This window comes from Chiloscyllium punctatum, chromosome 6 (genome assembly GCF_047496795.1).
Source record: "Chiloscyllium punctatum isolate Juve2018m chromosome 6, sChiPun1.3, whole genome shotgun sequence".
Classification (NCBI taxonomy): Eukaryota; Metazoa; Chordata; class Chondrichthyes; order Orectolobiformes; family Hemiscylliidae; genus Chiloscyllium; species Chiloscyllium punctatum.
The window spans coordinates 20,361,540-20,386,927 of record NC_092744.1 but is presented as its reverse complement, the minus strand read 5'-3'; the positions used below and the strand labels follow the sequence as shown (position 1 = coordinate 20,386,927).

Here is a 25,388-nt window from a genome sequence, read left to right as displayed (position 1 = left end):
TGGCTTCTGCACCTTTCCAAAATCTGTTTCCCAATCTGTTTCTCCACATCTCTGCTGCTATTGGGGGGCCTATAATAAACACCCAACAAGGTGACTGCACTTTTCCTATTTCTGACTTCAGCCCATACTACCTCCAGAGGCAGATCCCCCTCAAACTTCCTTTCTGCAGCCGTTATACCATTTCTAATTAGCAATGCCACCCCCCCCTCCTTTTTTACCACCCTCCCTAATCTTACTGAAACATCTGTAACCAGGAACCTCCAACAGCCATTCCTGTCCCTCATCTATCCATGTTTCCGTGATGGCCACAACATCGTAGTCCCAGGTACCGATCCACGCCTTAAGTTCACCCACCTTATTTCTGATACTCCTTGCATTGAAGTATACGCACTTGAGCCCATCTCTGTGTCTGCAAGTAGTCCCTGTCAGTGCTACCTTCTCCACAGCCTCCCTACAGTCTTGGACATCCTGACACACAGCTAGCTTACTTGCTGGACTACAAGTCCGGATCCCATCCCCCTGCCAAATTAGTTTAAACCCCCCCCGAAGAGTGCTAGCAAACCTACCCCCCAGGATATTGGTGCCCGTCTGGTTCAGGTGCAACCCGTCCTGTTTATACAGGTCCCACCTTCCCCAGAATGCAGTCCAATTGTCCAAATATCTGAAGCCCTCCCTCCTACACCATCCTTGCAGCCACGTTTCAACTGCACTCTCTGCCTATTCTTTGCCTCTCTGTCACGTGGCACCGGCAACAACCCAGAGATGACGACTCTGTCTGTCCTAGCTTTTAGCTTCCAGCCTAACTCCTTGAGCTCTTGAATGACCTCCCCACCCCTCTTCCTACCTATGTCGTTAACCACGTGGGAAGGGAAATTGCAGTCTCTAAAGAAGGAGGCCATCTGGTGTGTTCTGTGGTGGAACTGGTCCTCCTGGCAGCAGATACGGCAGAGGCGGAGGAATTGGGAATACGGGATGGCATTTTTGCAAGAGGTAGGGTGGGAAGAGGTGTAATCTAGGTAGCTGTGGGAGTCGGTGGGTTTGTAAAAAAATGTCAGTGTCAAAACGGTCGGCATTAATAGAGATAGGGAGGGAGGTGTCAGAGATGGTCCAGGTAAATTTGAGGTCAGGGTGGAAAGTGTTGGTGAAGTTGATTAATTGCTCAACCTCCTTGCGGGAGCATGAGGTGGCACCAATGCAGTCATCAATGTAGCGGAGGAAGAGGTGGGGAGTGGTGCCGGTGTAATTACGGAAGATCGACTGTTCTACGTAGCCAACAAAGAGACAGGCACAGCTGGGGCTCATACATATTTAAGACAGAGATGAGGAATTTCTTTTCTGAGGGTAGTGAATCAACAGGCTGTTGAGGCTGGATCATTATGACTATTCAAGGCTGTGATAGACAGATTTTTAATCATAAGGGAATCAGGATTATGGGGAAAAGACAGGAAGGTGGAGTTGAAAGATTATCAGCAGTAATCTCATTGAATGGCCTACTTCCGCTACATTTTATGGTCTAATGTGGGTTGTAGAGTAAGATGGGAAGTGAAGGTCAGTATACAATGAGGTAATTTTTGGATTTGCTGTGTACATAGCGCAAGGTTGAGCTTATGAAACCATACTAAGTCCCATTTCAACAGTTGTAATTTCATCAGCCAGTTGATGCACATTTGTGCTCAGTATTCTGAAATATTCATGCTGGTAGCATGCGGTGTGCCACCCATTTTGTATAGGCAATGGTCAGGCTTCTGCCACCTCCTTATAAAAAAGAAGGCATTAAAGTCGTAGAGTCATACAGCATGGAAACTGACCCTTCAGTCCAACTAGTCCAAGCCAAACAAGTTCACAAACTAAACTACACCCACCCATATCTCTCCAAATCATTCCTAGTCATTGACATATCCAAATGTCTTTTAAATGTTGTAACTGTACCTACATCCACTACTACCTCTGGAATTTCATTCCATACACTAATACTGTGCGTGCGTGCATGTGTGTGTGTGTAAGTAAAAAAGATTTGCTCTTCACATCCTTTTTAAATCTTTCTCCTCTCACCTTAAAAATATGTCCCCTCATTTTGATGCTGCCAACCATGAGGGAAAACACCTTTGCGATTCACCTTGTGTGTCTGTCATGATTTTACAAACTTATGTAAGGTCACCCTGCCACCTCCTATGCTCTAATGAAAAAGGTCCCAGCCTATCCACCCTCTTTGTATAACTCAACCCTCCATTCCCAGCAATATCCAGTTAAATCTTTTCTGAATCTGCACAAGTTTAATAATAACCTTCCTCTAATAGGGCGATCAGAACTGCACACAGTACTCCAGACGAAGCCTCACAAATGTACAACCTCAACAAGATATCCCAACTCCTATACTCAAAGGTCTGAACAATGAAGGCAAGCATGCTAAATGCTGCCTTAACCACCCTGTCTACCAGTGATGTAAATTTCAAAGAATCATGTACCTGAATCCCTATATCTCTCTGTTCTACAACACTACGGAGGGCCCTACCATTAATTGTATAAGTCCTGCCTTTCTTTGTGATATATTGCATTTTGGTAAAAACAGAGATTATATGGCATAAATTCACTCGGATGATATTGGTAAGGAAAACCCATTTATGAGGGGAGACTTGAGAACATGGGCTATTCCATTGGAGCAGAAAAATCTGAACTATAATTGTTTTTTTTAAACATTTATTAACAATTTTGTTTAGTTAAATCATGAATGTGGCATATGTGGAGTGTATTTGCTCATGAATTATGCGTTCTTTGTGTGGAATTTGTTACTTTGAAAATGGATTATTTTAAGAAAGATATCATTTGTAAAATTATTTGTGCAAATGTTTGACTAGAAGATGGATTGTCTCCTTCAACCACACAACCAAACTCTCCAGTCATCAGATTTTGGTCTTTTTTTCATCAAACTCAGTTTACCTACCAATAGCAGTTATTATTTTAGCTGTGCAGATTTTACTCTCCAGAATTCCTCCTGTACCCCTAGTTCTAGCTACTGTGCAGTCTTCTTTAGCCCATCTCTTCTACTGAACTTTTGGACTTCTATCTTACATTTCCTTGTTTGGCTAAATATACACTTTAAATAAATGAATCTTTTGTTATGCTGCAAAAAAAAATATGGATTTTTTTTTCTCTCTCTTACAGGCATTATATAAATGTAAATACTATGTTTTGGCTTTGAGCCCAGAATATAAAAAACAAGCTAAAGCCGTTTGTATCTTGGAAAATAAGTCAGTCAGTAAAATAGAGTGCTACAAACAGTTGATGCATATTCCTGAGTTTTTGTTAAATCAGCTTGTCCGGATTTAATGACACACTTCTATGGCTATCATGTGGATTTTAAGCCTGGACTTTCTGGCCTACTGGTAGGGATGCCATCACTATGCTGAAAAACTCCCTATTTCTGAGCTATCAGTTCAAATCTACACTTGGTTCATCAAGATAATCCTATCACAGAGAGCAATTGTCAGAAATCACAGTTGGTCATTAGTGTATTTGTTATGGATTGTGCTATGAATTATTCATATATAGTGGCTCTATTTTATAAGCTGATTGCTCAAAGCAAGTACATGTCACAAAGATTTGTAAACTTTTAAAAAAATTATCATGTAGGTACAGTTTTGACACCAAAATATTACAGATGCTGGAAGTCTGAAATAGAATTAATTGCAATAGATACTTGGGTCAGACAGACATCAAAGCACAATATAGTTAACGTTCATCAGGACTATGAAAAGATAGAGATGTAGCAAGTTCAGAGACAGGGTAAGGGTAGTGGGGAGGGGAAGGGTGACAAACAGAAAAACAGCTCTCAGAGGCTGTAAGACTGACGATGGATGATGTGAAAGACGAAATAAGGTGTCAATGTAACAAATAAACAATATTTATGAAGAGAAAGAATAAATGGGAATAGATTCATTAACAAGAGCAGCTGTCTTAAAGGGGGGCAGAAATGTATTGAGTTCAAAGGGCTGTAAAATGTCAAATTACCTGATAAGGCATTGTTCCTCAAACTGACACTCTGCTTCATTTGAGCATTTTATTCTTGTGGATTTCACTAAAGGCATTCAACAGTGTCAGCAGTGTAGGGCTGTGTAAGATTTTGGGAAAATCGGCTATCCACCAAAGTTTTTTCTGCACCTTCAGTGACAACGTGCACTGTATAGTTTGATGGCTCCACCTCTGACAGTTTTGGAGTGAAGAATGGAACAAAGCAAGGCTGGGTCTTGGCCCCCACTCCATTTGTCATGTTTCCCATATAGATATGCTTTCCTAGTAGATATGGAACTACATACACACCAGGGCAGAAGGCAAGCACTGTCATTTGTTAAGACTGAAGCAAAGACAAATTGGGAGCAAACTGGATTTTAGCTAAGAAAGATAAAAGGATTGAGTAAAAAGGGGGAAAAAAAAAAGAATATGAACGTAAGATTATGGAGAACATACAAACTGATTGCAAAACCTTCCAGCAATCAGAAGCATGCAATGCTACAATGGGGAAACAGAGATGGCAAATCAATTAAATACATAAACTAAAACAGAAATTGCAGGAAAAATCTCAATGAGTCTGGCAGTATCGATTTCTCTACCCCACGCACCTATCTCCCTGTGAACTGATATACTCCATGCTCTCCGATCCAATTCTGATTTTGTCATCAAGCCTGTCGACTAGTGTGATGCTATTGTTGTCTGGGGTACTGCCCTGTACATTTGTGAAGACTGAGCGCCAGCTCTCAGCTGCCTCCTCCTTTTCCCCAACAGACCATGATCCCACCATTGAACACCAGGTAATTTTGTCCACCACAGTCACTAATCTAATTTCATCTGGGGATTCACCTACCACCATCTCTAAACTTATAGTCCCCTAACTCTGCACCAGGCTGTCTTTTACCCATTCTTTTGCTCAGCAATATTTCTCTCTCTTTCTCTCTGGGTTGTATCTCCATCAATATGTTACTCCTCACCCCTCCCCCACTCAATCTTCATCAGATATAGTAAGCTTTTTCAAGCTAAAACCAGTTCTGAAGTAGGGTCACTGGATCTTTTCTCCACAGAGTCATAGAGATGTGCAGCATGGAAACAGACCTTTCAGTCCAACTCCTCTATGCTGACCAGATATCCTAAATTAATCAAGTCCTATTTAATTTGCACTTGGCCCATTTCCTTCTAAACCCTTGTATTCATGTACCCATCCAGATGCCTTTTAAATATTGTAATTATACCATAGTGGTGGAGTGCCTTCACCACTTCCTGTGGCAGCTTCCAAACATGCGCCGTCCTTTGTGTGAATAAGTTGCTCCTTAGGTCCTTTTAAATCTTTCCCTTCGCACTGTCAGCCTACGTCCTCCCGCAAACCAGGGAAAAGACCTTGTCTATTTACCCTATCCATGCCCCTCATGATTTTACAAGCCTCTGACACTCCAGGGAACACATTCCCAGCATATTCAGCCTCCCCCAAAACTCAAACACTCCAACTCTGGCGACACCCTTGTAAATCTTTTCTGAACCCTTTAAAGTTTGACAACATCTTTCTGATAAGAGGGAGACCACAATTGCACATAATATTCCAAAAGTATCCTAACCAATATCCTGTACAGCCACAAATACGACTTCCCAACGTCTATACTCAATGCTCTGACCATTAAATGAAAGCATATTAAATGTCTTCTTCACTATCCTATCTACTTGAGACTCCACTTTCAAGGACCTATGAACCTGCACTCCAAGGTCTCTTTGTTCAGCAGGACCTTCTCATTAAGTGTAGAAGTCCTGCTAAGATTTGACTTCCAAAGTGCAGCATCTCACATTTATCTAAATTAAGCTCCATCTGCCGCTCCTCAGCCCATTGGCCGATCTAATCAAGATCCCATTGTACTCTGAGGTAACCTCCTTTGCTGTCCATGGCACTTCCAATTTTGGTGTCATCTGCAAACTTAGTAAATGTATCTCCTATGTTCACATTCAAATCACTTCTATAAATGATAGAATGTAACAAACTAAACAAAAGGAAGAAATGGTTCGTAATTTGAAGGTGTTGAACTCCATATTAAGTCCAAAAGGCTGTAAAGTACCTAGTCTGAAGATGAGATGTTGTTCCTCCAATTTGTGCTGTTATTCACTGGAATGTTGCAGCATGCCGAAGACAGGCATGTGACCATGCGAGTGGGACGCTGTGTTAAAATAACAGGCTGTGGAAAGGGCACAGTCATGCTTGCGCACAGACCAGAGGTGTTTTGCAAAGTGGTTAGCCAGTCTGCATTTGATTTTTTCATTTACCTGCTACCCTACTCCCATTCTTGGCTTACATACTGACTGTTCTGCAGTCACTGTCAAAATGGTTGGCTGTGGTGCTGGACAGAGTACAGCAAACTTAGTGCTTCAAATGGTAGTTTTGCTGATGATTCTTTCCTCTGCTGGGTCTGATATCTCTTGAGCAGGACTATGCTGTTCCATAACAAGACATTTCTGTCAAGGAATCGGCGATTAGATTAGATTACTTACAGTGTGGAAACAGGCCCTTCGGCCCAACAAGTCCACACCGCCCCGCCGAAGCGTAACCCACCCCATACCCAATGTAGAACTGATTTAAAGGTATGTGGGTTCCTGACCTTGATTTGAATATCTCTGCCAACATTTCAGGTTGATGACCTATTCTAACTAAAGGTCATTAACTGAATGTCTGGAAATAAGTTTAGATCGTTAAATATAAAGATATTTTTATAAATGATTTTGATGTGAGCATAAGAGGTATAGTTAGTAAGTTTGCAGATGACACTAAAATGGAGGTATAGTGGACAGCGAAATTTCAACGGGATCTTGATCAGATGGGCTAATAGGTTGAGAAGTGGCAGATGGAGTTTAATTCAGATAAATATAGGTGCTGCATTTTACAAAGCAGATCTTAGCAGGATTTATACACTTATTGATAAGGCCCTCGGGAGTGTTGCTGAACAAAGAGACCTTGGAGTGCAGGTTCATAGCTCCTTGAAAGTAGAGTATGTAGATAGGATAGCGAAGAAGGCGTTTGGTATGCTTTCTTTTATTGGTCAGAGTATTGCGTACAGGAGTTGGGAGGTCATGTTGCGGCTGTACAGGACATTGGTTAGGCCACTGTTGGAATATTGTGTGCATTTCTGGTCTCCATCCTATCGGCTTACAAAGATGTTGCCAGGGTTGGAGGATTTGAGCTATAGGCAGAGGTTGGATAGGGTGGGGCTGTTTTCCCTGAAGCATTGGAGGCTGGGGGTGGCGGGGTGGGGTGGGGGTGGGGGGGTGACCTTTTATAGTGGTTTATAAAATCATGAGGGGTATGGATAAGATAAATAGACAAAGTCTCTTCCCTGGGGTGGAGGAGTCGAGAACTAGACGGCATAGATTTAGGATGAGAGGGGAAAGATATAAAACAGACCTAAAGGCCAACTTTTTCACGCAGAGGGTGGTACGTGTATGGAATGAACTAACGGGCAGTGGTGGAGGATAGTACAATTGAAACATTTAAAAGGCATCTGGATGGGTATATGAATGGTAAGGGTTTGGAGGGATATGGGCTGGGTGCTTGCAGGTGGGACTGGATTGGTTAGGGATATCTAGTTGGCATGAACGAGTTGGACCGAAGGGTCTGTTTCTGTGCTGTACATCTCTGACTCTATATACCCAGGCAGTTCACAGAAGTATCTCCAGAAATTTAGTGTTCACCAGCATGATAGTTGATGAACAAAATTTGTTTAATTTCCTGGAGAAAGGAACTGCTGAGTTGAAATAGTAAAAGAGGTTGGTGGTGGTGGTTTGGGGGAACGGGGTGAGGTGAGGGTTTGGTATTGTAGAGGAAAACAATGAATACAGAGGCGAGAGAGCAAGACGAGAAGACAGGTTGAAATCAGCAAGATCGGTTAATGCAGATTGAGAGGAAGGATATCTTGATGAAAGACCAACAGCTTTCCTATTGAAGTATTTCAGTATACGTTACCTTGCAGTTCGGAATGTACATGGACTTTAAATAGCTCCTGGACTTTGATTCTATTAGCTGATTACAATGTATTAATAGAACAAGAATTATGTTGTGCCTCTTTGAAATGGCACTTCTTTAAAAAGTATTTGGAAATTAACAAAAAAAGGTGTTAAGAGAATAATCTTTTCCAGAAGATCTTGAACTGATGTAAATATTAGCTGGATTTCTTGTGTCTAAGGCCTGCTTTCTGATCCATATATGCCTTCTTAAAAAAAAACACAACTATCCTGTAAAATAGTCTTGCAGCCGTATCCCAGTGCACCCTACACAGGTTGGATGCTCCCTGCAGTACATTGTACAATAGCTAATCTTGATTACACTGGATGTTACGTCACCCTTTTGCATTGCAGCAGTATAATTGTAATTTTCTGTTCCTTCTGCATAGTGGAAAACTGGTCACAGTCATCTATTGAAGCAATATATAGCAGCATAAATGGACCAAATCAAAAAATGAAAACAAAATTGCTCATTTAAATCCAAGTGCATCATTTACTAATTTGTAACTTTAGTAGTATTTTGCTTCTGGTAAATGACATTATCAATCATTCCAGTGATGTTACTAAAGCCAAGTTAAAAGTGTAATCTGATTAAAAGTGTTTATTTTAATATTTATTCCTAAATTGTTAAATAAGAAACATTATATAGTGCCATGCATCTTGATAAGTTATTGCTGCAGATTATTATATAAGCACATTTGTATTTTGAGAACTGTAGTATTCTGGTTCAAAGGCTAACCCAGTGGCTTAGCACTGCTGTTTCACAGCACCAGAGACCCAGGTTCAATTCCACCCTCGGGCATGTGTCTGTTTGGAGTTTGCACATTCTCCCGTGTCTGCGTGGGTTTCCTCCAGATCCTCCGGTTTCCTCCCACAGTCCAAAGATGTGTAGATCAGGTGAATTGGCCATGCTAAATTGCCCGTAGTGTTAGGTGTATTAGTCAGGGGTGAATGTAGGGGAATGAGTCTGGGTGGGTTGCTCTTTGGAGGGTCGGTGTGGACTTGTTGGGCTGAAGGGCCTGTTTCCACACTGTAGGGAATCTAATCTAATTTATGGGTTTACCATTTCTCTAAATGTATTTATTTATAAATCTTTTTCTGTAATGAAGAGCAGCAAACATGACTTATTGGTTATGGTAGGATAATTGTTACTGGTTGAAGGTAGATGTAGATGACAAAATTGATCGTTGCCTCTAGTCTGCCAGTTTAGCCTTTAGCCACCTAAAGAAAAGGGTGTTTGAAGATGAGATTCTGTTCACGATTTACTGGGAAAGAGTAATACCTGTTCTCTTTAGTGCATCAGAAGTGTGAATAAGCTATAACCTGCACTTTAAGGCAATAGAGAAGTACACCAACAGTTTCTTTGCAAGGTCTGCCAAACTTAATGGCAGGAAAGGTAGTCCAACAGCAGCATCTCCCATGCTCATGCCCTAAATCAAGGTCCTGATTACCAACACAGCACAACCAGTATTGAATAATGTGGTTGTAGTTTGACACCAGAATATGGAAGCAATTGCTCTCCTTAGAGCTCCATAGTGGTAGGAGGCTCACAGGATAATGGAATCACATCAGGAATATCCATAACCCTAACCGTAATGTCTCTCTCTGAAGAGGTGAAACATAAGTCACTTCATTAGAGACACTGCCTTGTGCCTGATTAAAATGGAGAAGATTCCTTGGTAAAACTTCGAACATGCTAAGACTTTTTTGGGAGTGTGCAGGACAACGTTGAGGGATCAGAGGGAGTGAACACAGCATTTGAACAAATTATCAAACCAACTCGTAAAGACACACTTTACTTAGGAGTTGTTGCTGGATGAGGAACTGAGAGATCTGGATTAATATCAGAGAATGAATTAAAATCCCACCATAGCAGCTGAGGAATTTAGATTCAATAACTAAGTAATTAAATTTAACGATTAAATAATGAGTTGAAAAGCTGAAATGTGTCAATTGCCATAAAAGCCCATCTGAATGATGTCTGTCCTTTTGGGGAAGAAAATCTGCTGTTCTATCTTGACTGATTGATATGTGACTTTAGATCCAAAGCGGAGCATTTGAAAATTAACTGCCCTCCTAAATAATCTAGTCAGCTACTTGATTGTATTCAAGATGTCAGTTCAGTACTGTCTTTCCAAGGCCAATTAGGAATGGACAATGAGTGCTGACTTTGTGAGTAACACTCTCATCTCTTGGATAAATAGAAAGAACTTTCCGTAAATTTTTTTGATTCGTCTTGAGTCAAAGGTAGAGAAATACAGAAAACCATAAAATATGCATTTTATTTCATTTTATAAAAACAGTCTTGGCTATAATTTTGAATGTGATGTTGAAGCATTACTACTTTGAAGGGTGATGATGGGATCTGAAATCTAGAAGTTGTGTGTTGAAGCACTGATGTGAGTCATTGGAGATTAGTGGGATTCATAATCCAGCTCCTTTACTTGAATCTCAATGAAGACTATGTATGAAAGCCAGAGAGGGAGCGATGTAAAGAAGGAACATTGGACAGCGAATCATTTATAAGCCTTAATGCTGTGGGTGTACTTTGTTTTGGATAATTAACTACAGAACATAACAAATTTAAATGTTCCTGTCACTGGAAGGTTAAAGTGAGGGATGCAATTTAGTTGCATGTACTTGGATGTTGTAGTGAGTTGAGTATTACAGCACTCTACATTGTGAGGACCTGGTACTGACGCAGTCAGGTCTTGAACCCGTGTGTGTACAACATTTTCAATTAGGTATGGACAATAGCCTAATGAGGTCTTTCGAGTGGTAACAATACTCCACTTGGCTGATCCTTCTAGAATTAATAAATGGACTGGTATTTTAAAATTGTACGGTTGCTTTTTAAACTTTTTTGAAATAATTCAAGAACCTAAAGTTTTTTTTATCATTCAGGAAAGGTATAACTGTAATGTATGCTCATGTGCGCAGGATAACTGCTACCAAAAAACAAATTTAGTATTCCATTTAAATATGTAAAGTATATATCAGTGCTATTTGCTCTCCCACTCAGCCACCCACGTAGTCTGATCAATCCAGTCAATTACTGACACATTTACCTATCTTCCCACTGACTCATCTCAGCATGTAATATCAAAAATGCTACAGATATTTAACCTCTTATTTATAAATTACTTTTTAAAATGTGGTTTACTGGTAACTCCAAATGTACTGAATCTATCATTGTGGGAGTATTCAGTTGCACATTGTTATGTGTTGTTGCTCTGAAAACAGCAGGAGCATTCGTTCCTTGAAAAAGGGGAAATGTTATTTATTTAAAGAAAGGCAAAATTGCAGATATTTGGATTATTCGTACGTCCTGCAGTACCAACACAATAATCCATATTACAGAATCGTGGAATTGTTACGGTGCAGAAAATGGCCATTCAGCTCATTGTTTATGCACTAGCTCTTCGAATGAGCTGACTTAATGCCAACCTCTCACCTTTTCCCCCATGACCTCGCACATTATTTAAAACTGCAATAATCACCTAATGCCCTTTTGAACACCTCGATTGAACCTGCTCCCACCACACTTCCAGGCAGTGCATTCTAAGCCAAAACTACTCATTGTGTGAAAATGTATTTTCACACATTGTATTTACTATTTTTGCAAAACACTTTGAATTTATGCCCTCTCATTCTTTATCCTTTTATGAGCAGGATCAGTTTCTCCTTGTTGACTTTACCTGGACCCTCATAATTTTGAAAACTTCAATAAAATCTCATTTTAGTCCCCACCTCTTGAAAGGAAACAGTTCCAGCTTCTCCAATCTGTCTTCAGAACTGGAGTTTCTCATCCCCGGAACCAGATTATCAAGGAAATGATGGTTCGGTGTACTCTTGTGCAGAATTGTTTTTTAGTTTTCAAGTTGTAAAGTGTTGTAGACTTCCTATGATACCATACCAGTAGAGTCCCACTGATTCCACATGGTTTCTTTCAGGAATTTCCTAAATTTTGTTTTTTTTAATCTTAAATTGAGACCTGGCTTTTAGTAGATTTTGCTCCATGCCCCCTTAAGAGATTGTGACAGTATTTGTCAGAAAGGCTGAGCTTGAGCATAAAGATATTAGCGTGTAGCAAGTAATTTTAAGTGTTACATGTGTAATTTTAACAGGCCTTAAAGTTACAAAATCTTATAACTGCTTTGCAATATTTAAGTTTTTGATAATTTTCAACTCATGAGTTTTTTAAAACTGAGTACTGTATAGACCTCCCATTCTGGCACTTTCCCCTGCCACCGCAGGAACTGTAAAACCTGTGCCCACACCTCCTCCCTCACCTCTATCCAAGGCCCTAAAGGAGCCTTCCACATCCATCAAAGTTTTACCTGCACATCCACCAATATCATTTATTGTATCCGTTGCTCCCGATGTGGTCTCCTCTACATTGGGGAGACTGGGCGCCTCCTAGCAGAGCGCTTTAGGGAACATCTCCGAGACACCCGCACCAATCAACCAAACCGCCCCGTGGCCCAACATTTCAACTCCCCCTCCCACTCTGCCGAGGACACTCCCCCTCACCACCAGACGCCTGGAGGAAGAATGCCTCATCTTCCGCCTCGGAACACTTCAACCCCAGGGCATCAATGTGGACTTCAACAGCTTCCTCATTTCCCCTTCCCCCACCTCATCCTAGTTTCAAACTTCCAGCTCAGTAACCGTCTCCTTGACTTGTCTGGACTTGTCCGACCTGCCTATCTTCTTTTCCACCTATCCACTCCACCCTCTCCTCCTTGACCTATCACCTTCATCTCCTCCCCCACTCACCCATTGTACTCTATGCTACTCTCTCCCCACCCCCACCCTCCTCTAGCTTATCTCTCCACGCTTCAGGCTCACTGCCTTTATTCCTGATGAAGGGCTTTTGCCCGAAACGTCGATTTCGCTGCTCCTTGGATGCTGACTGAACTGTTGTGCTCTTCCAGCACCACTAATCCAGTATTTGGTTTTCAGCATCTGCAGTCATTGTTTTTACCTTACTGTATATACCTGTCAACTTATATCAGATTGTAACTCCGTTCCAAAACAATATTGTATATTTATGAAATCAGTAGTGAAAGAAGTTTGTAATCTGGTAATTTCAAGAGAAAAACAATTTGAAAGTTCCCACATAGTCCAGAGTTTCATTTAGCTTCAAAATAAGTAGGAGTTTTACAGAAAAGTGACCTAGGCCTGACAAAGCATCATGCTGAGATGCACAAAATGATTAATTTCCCCGCAAACAAAATTTTAAAACCAACTACTATGTATCTGTGATTAGTTTACTGAAAATTGGTGGGGAAATTCTTTGGTTATTGCTACTACAGAATTTTGTAGGTGGCAGGTAGTAACCACTATTAACATTTGGGGACCGCCCAAACTCTGCTGTATATAATTCTTGTTAGTTAACTGTGTCCTAGTTAACTTTTTTTCTCAGCACAGATGACCTAGCATTAAAATTACTTGCTTTAGCTTATGAAAGCTAAATTTATTTCATAAAATAAATGCTGGACAAATGTCAGAACCATTTTTGAAGCAGTCATTTGTTGTAATTGACTTTGTTATTACATTGTAACTTTGTAGCTTTGTAGCAGTTAAGCTAAATATTTCTAACCTTTCAATGCTAACGTGTTCAATATAAATACCAGAGAAAATATGTCTAGAGGAATTAAGGGCTACGGGGAGAACGCTGGCAAGTGGAGCTGAAATGCGCATCAGCCATGATTGAATGGCGGAGTGGACTCGATGGGCCGAATGGCCTTACTTCCACTCCTATGTCTTATGGTCTTAAAAACAGCTGGTCTGTATAAGACTGAAGATGTTGTGCCTGAGAAGGATTTTAGTTATAATAGGGGACATTGCTGGAATTTGTTTGTAAGCTGGTTTTCTCCCATGCCCCAGGTGATGTTATACAATGATGCAGAAGAGCGATTTTGAAGGACGTAAAAGGTTATTATACTGATGTGGAAGATTGCAATACAACAGAGGGAGAAATAAACTGACTACCTTCTATGTTAGAATAGTAAGGTGCAGATTAACCACTCTGCTTGATAAGATTGTATAAATTGAAATTTGGTTATTTTTAAATTATTTAAACATTCAAGTTTTTAAGTAATTATTTCCACTTTAGTGCATTTTATGCATTTTGTTTTTTTTGTTTCAAAAGAAACAAAGTAACCTGGAGTAGCTTGTACTTTAAAGAAGAACTGCCTATTTTCCTTTAACACACTGCTGCGTGTAGTAGGTTAGAGGGATTGACTATAATTATTTAAATAATTACAAAAAGAGCGTTTTGGGATAGATTCAACGGAATTTTGCCACTTGTAAAAGTGAATAAGGCGCAGAATCACAAGGCTGACATATGTAAAGACAGACGCTATTATGTATTGGCAAAGTAGAGATTGTATCTTGAACAGTTGGATGTTGATTTAGGTCGAGGCAGAGGTGAGGAAGATAGGTCATTAGCCACAGGAATGTGGCTTGGAATTTGTTTATCTGGGTAATTGAGGGCTAGAATTGACTGTGATCGTTTGGTTTCTTGAGTAATTACGTAGCAGTATTATGTACAGTTCAGGGAAGATTCTTTCAACTGATTTCTGGGATAAAGGAGTTATCTTTAATGAAAGTTCGGACACTTTGGAATGAATCCATTTGAGTGTTGAAGAATGAGAGGTGAAACATGTAAGATCTTGAGGTGAATTGACAGATGAAATTTGAGAGGATGATGCCCTTGAGGGAGAGACTAGAAGTAGGGAGCATGATTTCAAAATTAGGGGTCACTCATTTAAGATGGAGATGCGGATTTTTCACCCCCTCTGAAGGGGAATTCTGTTCACCAGAGAGCAGTGGAGGCAGTGCCAATTAATATTTTAAGACTGGGTGGATAAATTCTTGATTGACAAAGGTGTCAAAGAGGATAGTTAAGAAGACTGAATTGAGGCCATAATCAGATTAGCTAAGATCTTGTCAGGTGATGGACAGGCTTAAAGGGCTGAATGGCCTATTCCTACTTGTAATGCACATGCTTGTATGACTGAGTGGATCAAATAAACCTTTTATTTTCCAGCTCAGGTAAACTTGGTTGAATGCAGCAGTTACTGGGTTAATATTGTCTCGCTAAAAATCTGAGGGTTCTTATGGGTCTTATTGTTTCCTGAAGTCTTAGAACTGTACATCTGAGACTTGAGGGTGGAGGGAGGATTTTAAAACCCCCCTGAACATAGACTGAGGTTATGCCAGAGAAGAGAGGTGGGCAGGAAAGTGTGAAAACCTAACAATGAAACCTCACCTCAACCTACTTGCCAGCAACCACTTTTAATTTAGAAAGGGTACTTGATTTTTGGTTCAAATATGCTAGAACTTTAAATATTGAGGCTGCTTTTAAAGAAAACTATGTACCTCAAGATGGATTCCCCTCAGCTTGGAAGGTCCAGGAGTTGAAGGAAGCTGAGAGTGATTGGATCAGAGAGCCAAAGTCAATTTACAGCATTACTTATGTGCTGTGGGAATTGGAACTTTCATTTGATTACTTAATGATTGGCTTGCTTCAAGCCTTGCAATCAGATATCAATCACCAATGATCAATTATTGGCCTTATGACCTGTTCTCTTATCTCACCCATTGCAGCCTGTGATCTCTGTCAGGTCCTTTCCTAACTCCTGGTTGTTGTACCCTGTGGAGTCTTCCAAATATTTTCCCTAACCCTCCCACGATTGATCCAACTCACTGATCCTCCACTCCTATCATCTCTTGCCTTCATTGAATCTTAGGCTTTCATGCTCAATTATTAGCCAGAATATGACTGGGAAGCACAATTGATAATAGTCTGGATTTTCTGCTGAGAACAGTGAACTGCACAAAACTCACATTTAGGTTCACTGTTGCTGCATCTCCCATCTCACCTCACTGTAAATATCAAGGTCTATGAATCACCAGAGATGGGAAAGGTGTCATTCCACTTCCTGTGAGATTTCACAAAAACAGTGTTAATTCTCCTCCCCACCTCAAACTCTTGTGCGAGAATGAGGGAATCCATTCATGTCCATGTAGGTTGAACTTCAACTTTAATGGCAAACAAAAAATCTCTACTTCATGTGTCATAGAATCATGCAGCATGGAAACAGACCTTTTGGTCCAATCAGTCCATGCCGACCATAATGCCAAATTAAACTAATCCCACGTTGGGCTTATATCCCTCCAAACCTTTCTTATTCATGCGCTTAACTAAATTTCTTTTGAACATTGTAACTGTACCCGCATCTACCACTTCCTCTGGAAGTTCATTCCAGACGAACCATTCTCTGCTTTTAAAAAAGTTGCCCCTCAAATCTTTTTAAAATCTTTTTCCTCTCCCCTTAGAAATATCCCTGTAGTCTTGAAATCTCCTACCCTAAGGAAAAGACACCTGCCATTCAGCTTATCTATTCAGCTTACCCTTACGATTTGTAAATCTCTATAAGATCACCCCTCAACCTCCTACATTCCATTGAAAAATGTCCCAGCCTTCCAGGCCTCTTGCTATAACTCAATTACCTCCATTCCTGGCAACATCCTTGTACATTTTTACTGAACCCTCTCCAGCTTAACAATATCATTCCTACAAAAAGGCAACTGAAACTGGACACAGTACTCCTGAAGAGGTCTCACCAATATCCTGTTTAACCTCAACATGACATCCCAACTCCTATACTCAAAGATTTGAGCAATGAAAGCAAGCGTACTAAATGCCTTCTAAATTGCATTCTTAATTACATATGATGCAAACTTCGAGGAATGATGTACCCTAGGTGTCTCTGTTCTACAACAGTGCCCAAAGTCCTACTTTTAGTTGTACAAATCCTGCCCTTGTTTGTTTTACCAAAATGCAACACCTTACATTTATCCAAATTAAACTCCATCTGCCACTCCTCAGTCCATTGATCCAATTGATCAAGATCTTCTTGTAATTTTAAATAACCTCCTTCACTGTCTACTAAACCACCAATTTTGATGTCATCCACAAACTTACTAATTGCATCTTCTCTATTCTCATCTAAATCATGCACATAAATGGTAAGCAAAAGTGGACCCAATGGATGATCCCTATGGAACACTGCTGGTGTAACAGGCTTCCCGTCCAAAAAAGTAACACTCCACCACACTCCATCTTCTGCTGTTAAGCCAATTTTCCAACTGACAAGCTGACCTTGAATCCCATGTGATCTAGCTTTACTAATTAGTCTACCATGTGGAACCTTATCAACGGTTTTACTAAAGTCTAAGGAAACAACGTCTACCATTCTGCCATCATCAGTCTTGGTTACTTCCTCAAAAAATTCAATTAAGTTTGTGAGACACAATTTCCCTCGCACAAAACCATGCTGACTATCCGTAATCCTTCTTTGCCTCTCCAAATGCATGTAAATCCGATCTTTCAGAATCCCCTCAAACAACTTACCTACCATTGAAGTCAAACTCGCAAGTCTGTAGTTCTCGGCTTCTCCTTACACTCCTTCATAGACAAAGTCTTCTGTTTTTATATCATCAGAGAATATAGTATTCAAGGTTTAAAAAAAAGTCTGACTGCACAACCTAAATTTGCTATAATTCTTTGTGAAAGCATTTAAGCTTCAATCCAGCTCGGAGGGAAGGCTGATTTTTAACCTTTAACTTCTAATTAATTTTCATAATTGAAACTATAGTTGTGTTACTCTGTATGCTAGATTAATAATGAGTTGTTTATTTATAATGTTTTCATCTATAAATTCTGGCATATATGTATCATTTTCTCATTTATGAATTCCAGCATATATACACACACTTATTTTTCAAAAGGAACAGAGTTAATTACACCATAACATGAGGCACCTGTGAGTATTCAGAGAAACAATCACTTGCATTTATGCAGTAACTTTAAATGTAGGAAAATGTCATGAGTTGTTTTGTGTAGACAAATCAGACAAAAATGGGGCACTGAGCCAGAGAGGGACATATTAGCTGGGGGAATCTTAAGTTTGAGTAGAGAAATAGATTTTGAGGAGCATCTTGAGGGATGTGGTGGTGAGTCAAAGGGATTTTAGAGAGAGATTTCCAGACAATTGAGCCCAGATGGCTGAAGCCATGGCTGGCAAAGGTGGGGGCTGGAGCACACCACCGAACTGTTCAAAGTTTTCTAGGTTTGGAACTGGAAAACTGTTCATTATATTGTGGAGTTGGACCATGAAGCGATTTAAGTATGAAGATGAATATTTTCAGTCCAAAGTTTGGAGGATTAGCAGAAAATGAGGATCAGCAAAGGCGAAGCAAATGGGTGATCTGAAGTGGTTGCATAACAGAATATGGGCAGCAGAGTTTTGGATGAGCTGAAATGTATGCAGGGTGGAAGATGGGAGGCCAGCCAGGTATGGATGAGAGTTTTAACAGCAGATGGGTTGAAGCAAGTGTGAAAGTAGGTGATATTATGGAGGTGGAAGTAGGCAGTTATTCTGATATGGAGGCTATAGAATCAGGAATTCCACGCAGGGTTAAATTGAAATCTTAAGGTTGCTAAGAGCCTCGTTCAACTTAAAACATCACGCGGTTTTTAAAGATGACATATTTCTTCTTAATTGTAGCATATGATTGGTTCAAGATATCCCCTAATCTGAAGCATAAATAAGGGATTATATATCCATCTTGCAATTTCTATGGCAATATCAGATATTTTCTGATCTCTCAGTGCAGTGCTACTGCATTAAAAAGGATAAGCTGCAATCCATAAAAATATAATTAATGCAACTATCCACATCATAAAGTTTGAATTTATCCTCGAGGGCTAGATTCCTGGTTAGAAACCAAAGACCAGCTGATGGTTGTCATTTTCTGTCTTTTGTTTTTATTTGGTTTTGATTTTTTGCATTCTCATGAAACTCTGTCTTTCTGCATCTGCTTTCAGTTGTCACCTGTGCTGCAGTTGTTAATCATGATCCTGTGTCTTCAATAACAAGAAAGACAATAAGAAAATTTTGGGAAGGCAGGGGTTGGTTAGAGGGAATCAAAACAGTAACAATGAGTGGGAAATGGTGTTTTATCCTTTGGGATTATGGCTTTTTAAAAAAAATGATCATCTGCAAAATCTTAGTCTTCCAACATTTAGTGTTTATTTTACAGTGAAGCAAACCAGTTGATTCAAAACACTGAATACAAAAATTACTTACTTATTATATTCTTAATAACTATTTTAGATTAGAAATTGGTATGAGTTTTTTAATATGTGATTTTCCGCTGCCTATTACTGGATAGTTTCCGTGCCTGTTCTTATGGAAACCAAGGGCATAATAAGGAGTTAGGGTCAGAGTGGTGCTGGAAAAGCGCAGCAAGTCAGGCAGCATCCGAGGAGCAGGAAAATCGACGTTTCAGGCAAAAGCCCTTCATCAGGATTAGAGGCAGGGAGCCTCCAGGGTGGAGAGATAATAAGGAGTTAGCTAACCATAAAGCTAACCTCTGTATATCTTTCGTATGTCTACTGTAAAGCCTTTAGCTCTTCATTTTCATTTCAGGATCTTTCTATTATAAATTTAGAAAAGAGCTGGTCATGTGTGAATTTGCACCTTGCAATTTGTGTATGTTATAAGTTACGGTTTAATAATACAGCATATACTGCAATATGGGAATGGAAAGAACAAGTGCTGCAGAGTAATATTTTGCACAGAAAAGATATATTTGCTGATGTAGCTTCGCAGTTTGCCTTTTAATGTGGATTTAGATCGGCTCAGGTTTGGAGGGGCGAAGGGCCTCTTCCTTGGCTGCAAATTCTTTTGTTCTTTCTTTGTTCTTTGTTTATAAAATACCCATAGTGTGGAAACAGGCCATTCAGCCCATTGAGTCCACACCGATCTGCCGAAGAGCATTCTACCACCCTATCCAATCTCTGTAACCTAGCATTTCCTAGAGTTAATCCACCTAGCCTGAACATCCTTGTATACTGAGTAATTTAGCAAGGACATTTCACCTAATCTGCACATTTTTGGATTGCGGGAGGAAACCGGCATATTTGGAGGAAATCCATGTATACACAGGGAGAATGTGCAACTCCATGCAGACAGTCACTCAAGGGTGGAATTGAACCGGGGTCCCTGCTGCTGTCAGGCAACACTGCTAACCATCTGTGCTGCTCATCCTTGACTGCTGCTCATTCTTGTCCTTTTTGTTAAATGTCTGCTTCTCTGAAAATAATTTAGTTATTCTTCCTCGCTTATGATAGTTTGCAACTGCAAGGCAGTTGACTTTTTAATTTCCAGCCCTATCAGAGCCCCAGAAAATGTAATTACTGTATAAATGCAGAATGATTACATATGACAATGAATGACCTTGTTCTTTATTAATTTTGGGAGCAAAGATGAGAGAAGTTGACATTTGGCACTACTACTTTGTCCTTGGTTTAAAAAAGTATCATTTAAAATAATTTCATAAATGACTTGTTCCCCTTTCTGCCCATTGTCATCTCCTCCTTGATTTGCAAAATTCTCATCCTTTTATTCCTATGTCCTTTCCAAACCATTATGTTATATTTAACCTTTTCTAAGTTTGGGAGAAGATTTGTAGCTCGGGTGCTCGTTGTTGTGGTTCTGTTCGCCGAGCTGGGAATTTGTCTTGCAAACGTTTCATCCCCTGTCTAGGTGACATCCTCAGTGCTTGGGAGCCTCCTGTGAAACGCTTCTGTGCTGTTTTCTCCGGCATTTATAGTGGCCTGTCTCTGCCGCTTCTGGTTGTCAGTTCGAACTGTCCGCTGTAGTGGCCGGTATATTGGGTCCAGGTCGATGTACTTATTGATTGAATCTGTGGATGAGTGCCATGCCTCTAGGAATTCCCTGGCTGTTCTCTGTTTGGCTTGTCCTATAATAGTAGTGTTGTCCCAGTCGAATTCATGTTGCTTGTCGTCTGTGTGTGTGGCTACTAAGGATAACCCAAAGTGCACAAACCAGACATCCCACTCAGACCCATAGTATCACTACCAGGGACACCATCACACAAACTGGCCACAGAACTACAACAGAAACTGAAACACCTGATCAGTGGATCCAGACAATCTATACAATCGACACAGGAATTCTTGGACATCATCAGAAATATACACATAGACAAGGAAGAAAATATGGTCTCATTCGATGTAACGGCACTGTTCACCTCCATCGACAAAACCCTAGCCAAAGAAACAATAGCCAACCTGCTGGACAGACATAACAGACAACAGGACGTTGAACCTATCAACAAAGACGGCATACTTAAACTACTGGACTTGTGCCTCACAACACACTTCACATTCAACAACCAAATATACAAACAAATCAACGGAACACCCATGGGCTCACCGATCTCTGGACTCCTAGCAGAAGCAGTAATGCAAAGGTTAGAACAAACAGTCTTACCATAAATTCAACCCAAACTCTGGGTCAGATATGTGGATGACACCTTTGTAATCATTAAAAACACAGAAATAGAGAACACACACCAGATCAGCAACGCCACACTCATAGGAATCCGATTCACTAGAGAGGAAGAAAAGGACAACCAACTCCCATTCCTAGACGTGATGGTACAGAGAACACCGAACGGAGAACTCACCACAAAGGTTTGCAGGAAAGCCACGCCCACAGACCAAGTCCTAAACTATGAAAGCAACCACCCCAACACACACAAACGAAGTTGCATCAGGACACTATTCAAAAGGGCCACAACAAACTGCAGCACACCAGAACTGCAAAAAGAGGAAGAGGAACACCTATACAAGGTATTCGCCAAAAACAGATACCCTCGCAATTTCATCAACAGATGCCTAAGGGAGAGATAACGGAACGAGGACATGCCGCAACCCAAAGGACTAGCCGCACTACCATACATCAGGAGCATTTCTGAACTGGCAGCCAGACTACTGCGACCACTAGGACTCATAACAGCACACAAACCAACAGCCATGCTCAGACAACAACTCACCAGAACGAAGGACCCGATACTCAACGTGAGCAAAACTAATGTAGTGTACAAAATCCCATGCAAGGACTGCACAAAACAATACATCGCACAAACAGGAAGACAGTTAACGATCCGTATACATGAACACCAACTAGCCACGAAACGACACGACCAGCTATCCTTAGTAGCCATACACACAGATGACAAGCAACATGAATTCGACTGGGACAACACTACTATTATAGGACAAGCCAAACAGAGAACAGTCAGGGAATTCCTAGAGGCATGGCACTCATCCACAGACTCTATCAACAAACACGTCGGCCTGGACCCAATATACCGGCCACTACAGCGGACAGCTCGAACTGACAACCAGAAGCGGCAGAGACAGGCCACTATAAATGCCAGAGAAAACAGCACAGAAGTGCTTCACAGGAGGCTCCCAAGCACTGAGGATGTCACCTAGACAGGGGACGAAATGTTTGCAAGACAAATTCCCAGCTCGGCGAACAGAACCACATTAACCTTTTCTCACTGAAAATCCCTTGGTCTGTGATAAAAGATAATCTTTTGAGCCTAGATTTCAAACTGTCCACAACTGCAAATGCATTCTCATTAGTCTTTTTTTAAAAAACGTGACTGGAAATGAGCACATTCTTCATATAATCAAGTCTGTGCTATTCATTTTGATGAATAACTAAGCCTAACCCTGATCTTTAAAGGCCTGAAGAGAGTGCAAAGGAAATTTACGAGAAGGAAACTAAGTATGAGGGATTTTAGATTCAATGCAATCTTGGAGAAATTGGGCTTATTCTTGCTGGAGCAGGGAAGATTAAGATGTGATTTTATAGATTATTAATAATTTTGACATGGTAACGAGGATATTCTGTTTTTAAAAGTTGGTATGTCTGTAACCAGAGGTCACAATTTCAAGATTGTTAGCAGGAGAGCATGGTGTGAGGAGAAACTTCTTTACTCAGAGAGTTGTTTGGATTTGGAATGCACTGCCTAGGAGAGTGGTGGAGGAGAATTCCATAAGAGGGCTTTCAAAAATGCGCTGGATATATATTTGAAAGTAGTGATTTTAGAGCGCTGTGGTGATCGGGGTGGATATTGGGACTCAGTGGTTTTTTTGGGAGTTACGGACGTGATGAGTTGAATGGCCTCCTTCTGTACTGTAAAAATTCTACAATTCGTCACTTTCCGTGATCTACTTTCCTAGAATCCTCCTTGCTGTCTAATCATAAATGTCCATCGTACCTTTGACATTTATTTTGGGATGTGGGCAAAACTAGCAAACCTCTCCCAAGTTGTCCAGATGAAAATAAGAGTCAACCACATTCTCTGTAGTGATTCTTTTTTTTTCTCTTCTTCCTCCTCCTCCTCTCACATGTTCATTCCAGAATATTCAAGATTCCACATCTTTTGCTATTTGTTGCCTTTCTCTATGTTGCTTCTTGGAATTTCTGCCCATAGGATTGCAACCTATTTTCGCAGAAGGTTTTATGCCGTTCTATTCAACCTCTACTTAAAGCCTTCATTCCGTGATATTCTATTGTCAAACTGCCTATGGGACTATTTAATGTAGTTTTAATAATTATGACATTGGTAATCAAACATTATTGCATGAAAGCACAGGGCACATCTTTGGTATGTTTCTATTTCTTACACGTGGTCAATTTCACTTCTTCTGACTTGTATTTAACCTTTCATTATTAAGAATTGTCACCATCTCGTTTCTCTCTGCAGTGTGTGAGAATAGGAAATTATCTATAAATGAGACAAAAATAAATAATAGCGTGATGCGAATGCATGCAAATAGGTCTGTGGCCGTTTGCTAGCATGATTCTCAAGGCAACTTTGGTTGGAAAATCTGATTTTTTTTTTCTTGACATTACGAATCTCATTTTTCTGATCTAGCCATATTTTCCCAGTTGGTTTGCCATTGCCATGCTGTTCAGGAGTTGAGAATATTCTGCCAACTGTGACAAATTCTACCTGGTTCTGTTTCTTGTTGTGATGCAAGCAGGAATCAATCTTGTTAGTTTTGATTTTAATGCTGTTTTTGTAGCATTGAAGGAAAATGCAGTAATGATCAATTTCAATAAAGTCTATAGGGTCCTGACAGTCAAAAACCCTGAACGTTGGGTGTCGCATTGCCCCGTTCTGCTACTTAATTCCTGCTCCAATTCTTTTTTATTTAAACATGACTGTTGCAGTGCTTTTCAGACAGATTTCCAATTTACATGCTATGTAATCCCTAACTGGTTCTAAATTGCCCCACCCATTTCCTAATTCTCATCAAATCCTTTTCATCTATTACTTGTGCATGTCTGCTTTAAATCCCAGTACTGTAACATCTCAATTTCAAAAGCTTCATCCTTGTTTTCAGTTCCTTCCATTGTTTTACCCCACCCTTTCCATCTAATTCCAACCTACAACCTTCTGAGATACCTCTGCTCTTCAAATTCTGGCCTCTTTTATGTCTTCAATTTTCTTGGGCATTCCTTCAGCTGCTAAGCTCTAAATTCTGGATTTTCCAATTTACCTCTCTATCTTTGTCTCTTTTTTTTTGAAAAATATCTGACCCAATATATCCACATTTGGCTCTGTAAATATAATGAATCGCCTTTGTGTAGAACATCAGGGGATTTTGCCATATCAGAAGTGTTATATGATGCAAATTATTATTATAGTAAAGCGAACCATTTGGATCCTGGAGTTTAGTGTTACAGCGATGCATACAAATTGACCTTCTTCTTTAAGGACTTACGTTTCAGATTTCTGGAACAAGGTGGCATGGTGGCTCAGTGGTTAGCACTGCTGCCTCACAGTGCCAAGAACCTGTGTTCGATTCTAGCCTCGGGCGACTGTCGGTTTGGAATTTGCACATTCTCCCCATGTCTGTGTGGGTTTCCTCCAGGTGACCTGGTTTCCTCCCACAATCCAAAGATGTAAATGTTGGGTAAATTGGCCACATTAAATTGCCCATAGCGTTCAGGGATGTGTAGATTAGGTGCATTAGTCAGGGGACAAAATGTAGATTAGTACAGTCGGGAAATAGGTCTGGGTGTGTTACTCTTCAAGGGGTTGTTGTGGACTTGTTGGGCTGAAAAATGTGTTGCTGGAAAAGCGCAGCAGGTCAGGCAGCATCTAAGGAGCAGGAGAATCGACGTTTTGGGCATAAGCCCTTCTTCAGGAATGAGGCATTTGTGCCAAGCAGGCTAAGATAAAGGTAGGGGGGAGGGACTTGGGGGAGGGGCGTTGGGAATGCGATAGGTGGAAGGAGGTTAAGGGGAGGGTGATAGGCCGGAGAGGGGGTGGGGATGGAGAGAGGTCGGGAAGAAGATTGCAGGTTAAGAAGGCGGTTCTGAGTCCGAGGGTTGGGACTGAGATTAGGTGGGGGAAGGGGAAATGAGGAAGCTGGAGAAACCTACATTCATCCC

The 25,388-nt window shown here is 40.6% G+C and overlaps 1 protein-coding gene across 1 annotated transcript in view; it reads left to right on the top strand.

Moving 5' to 3' along the window:
• Window positions 1-25,388, top strand: part of skila (SKI-like proto-oncogene a) — an 84,615-nt gene that overhangs the window by 18,671 nt on the left and 40,556 nt on the right. The gene's annotated exons all lie outside the window — the stretch shown is intronic.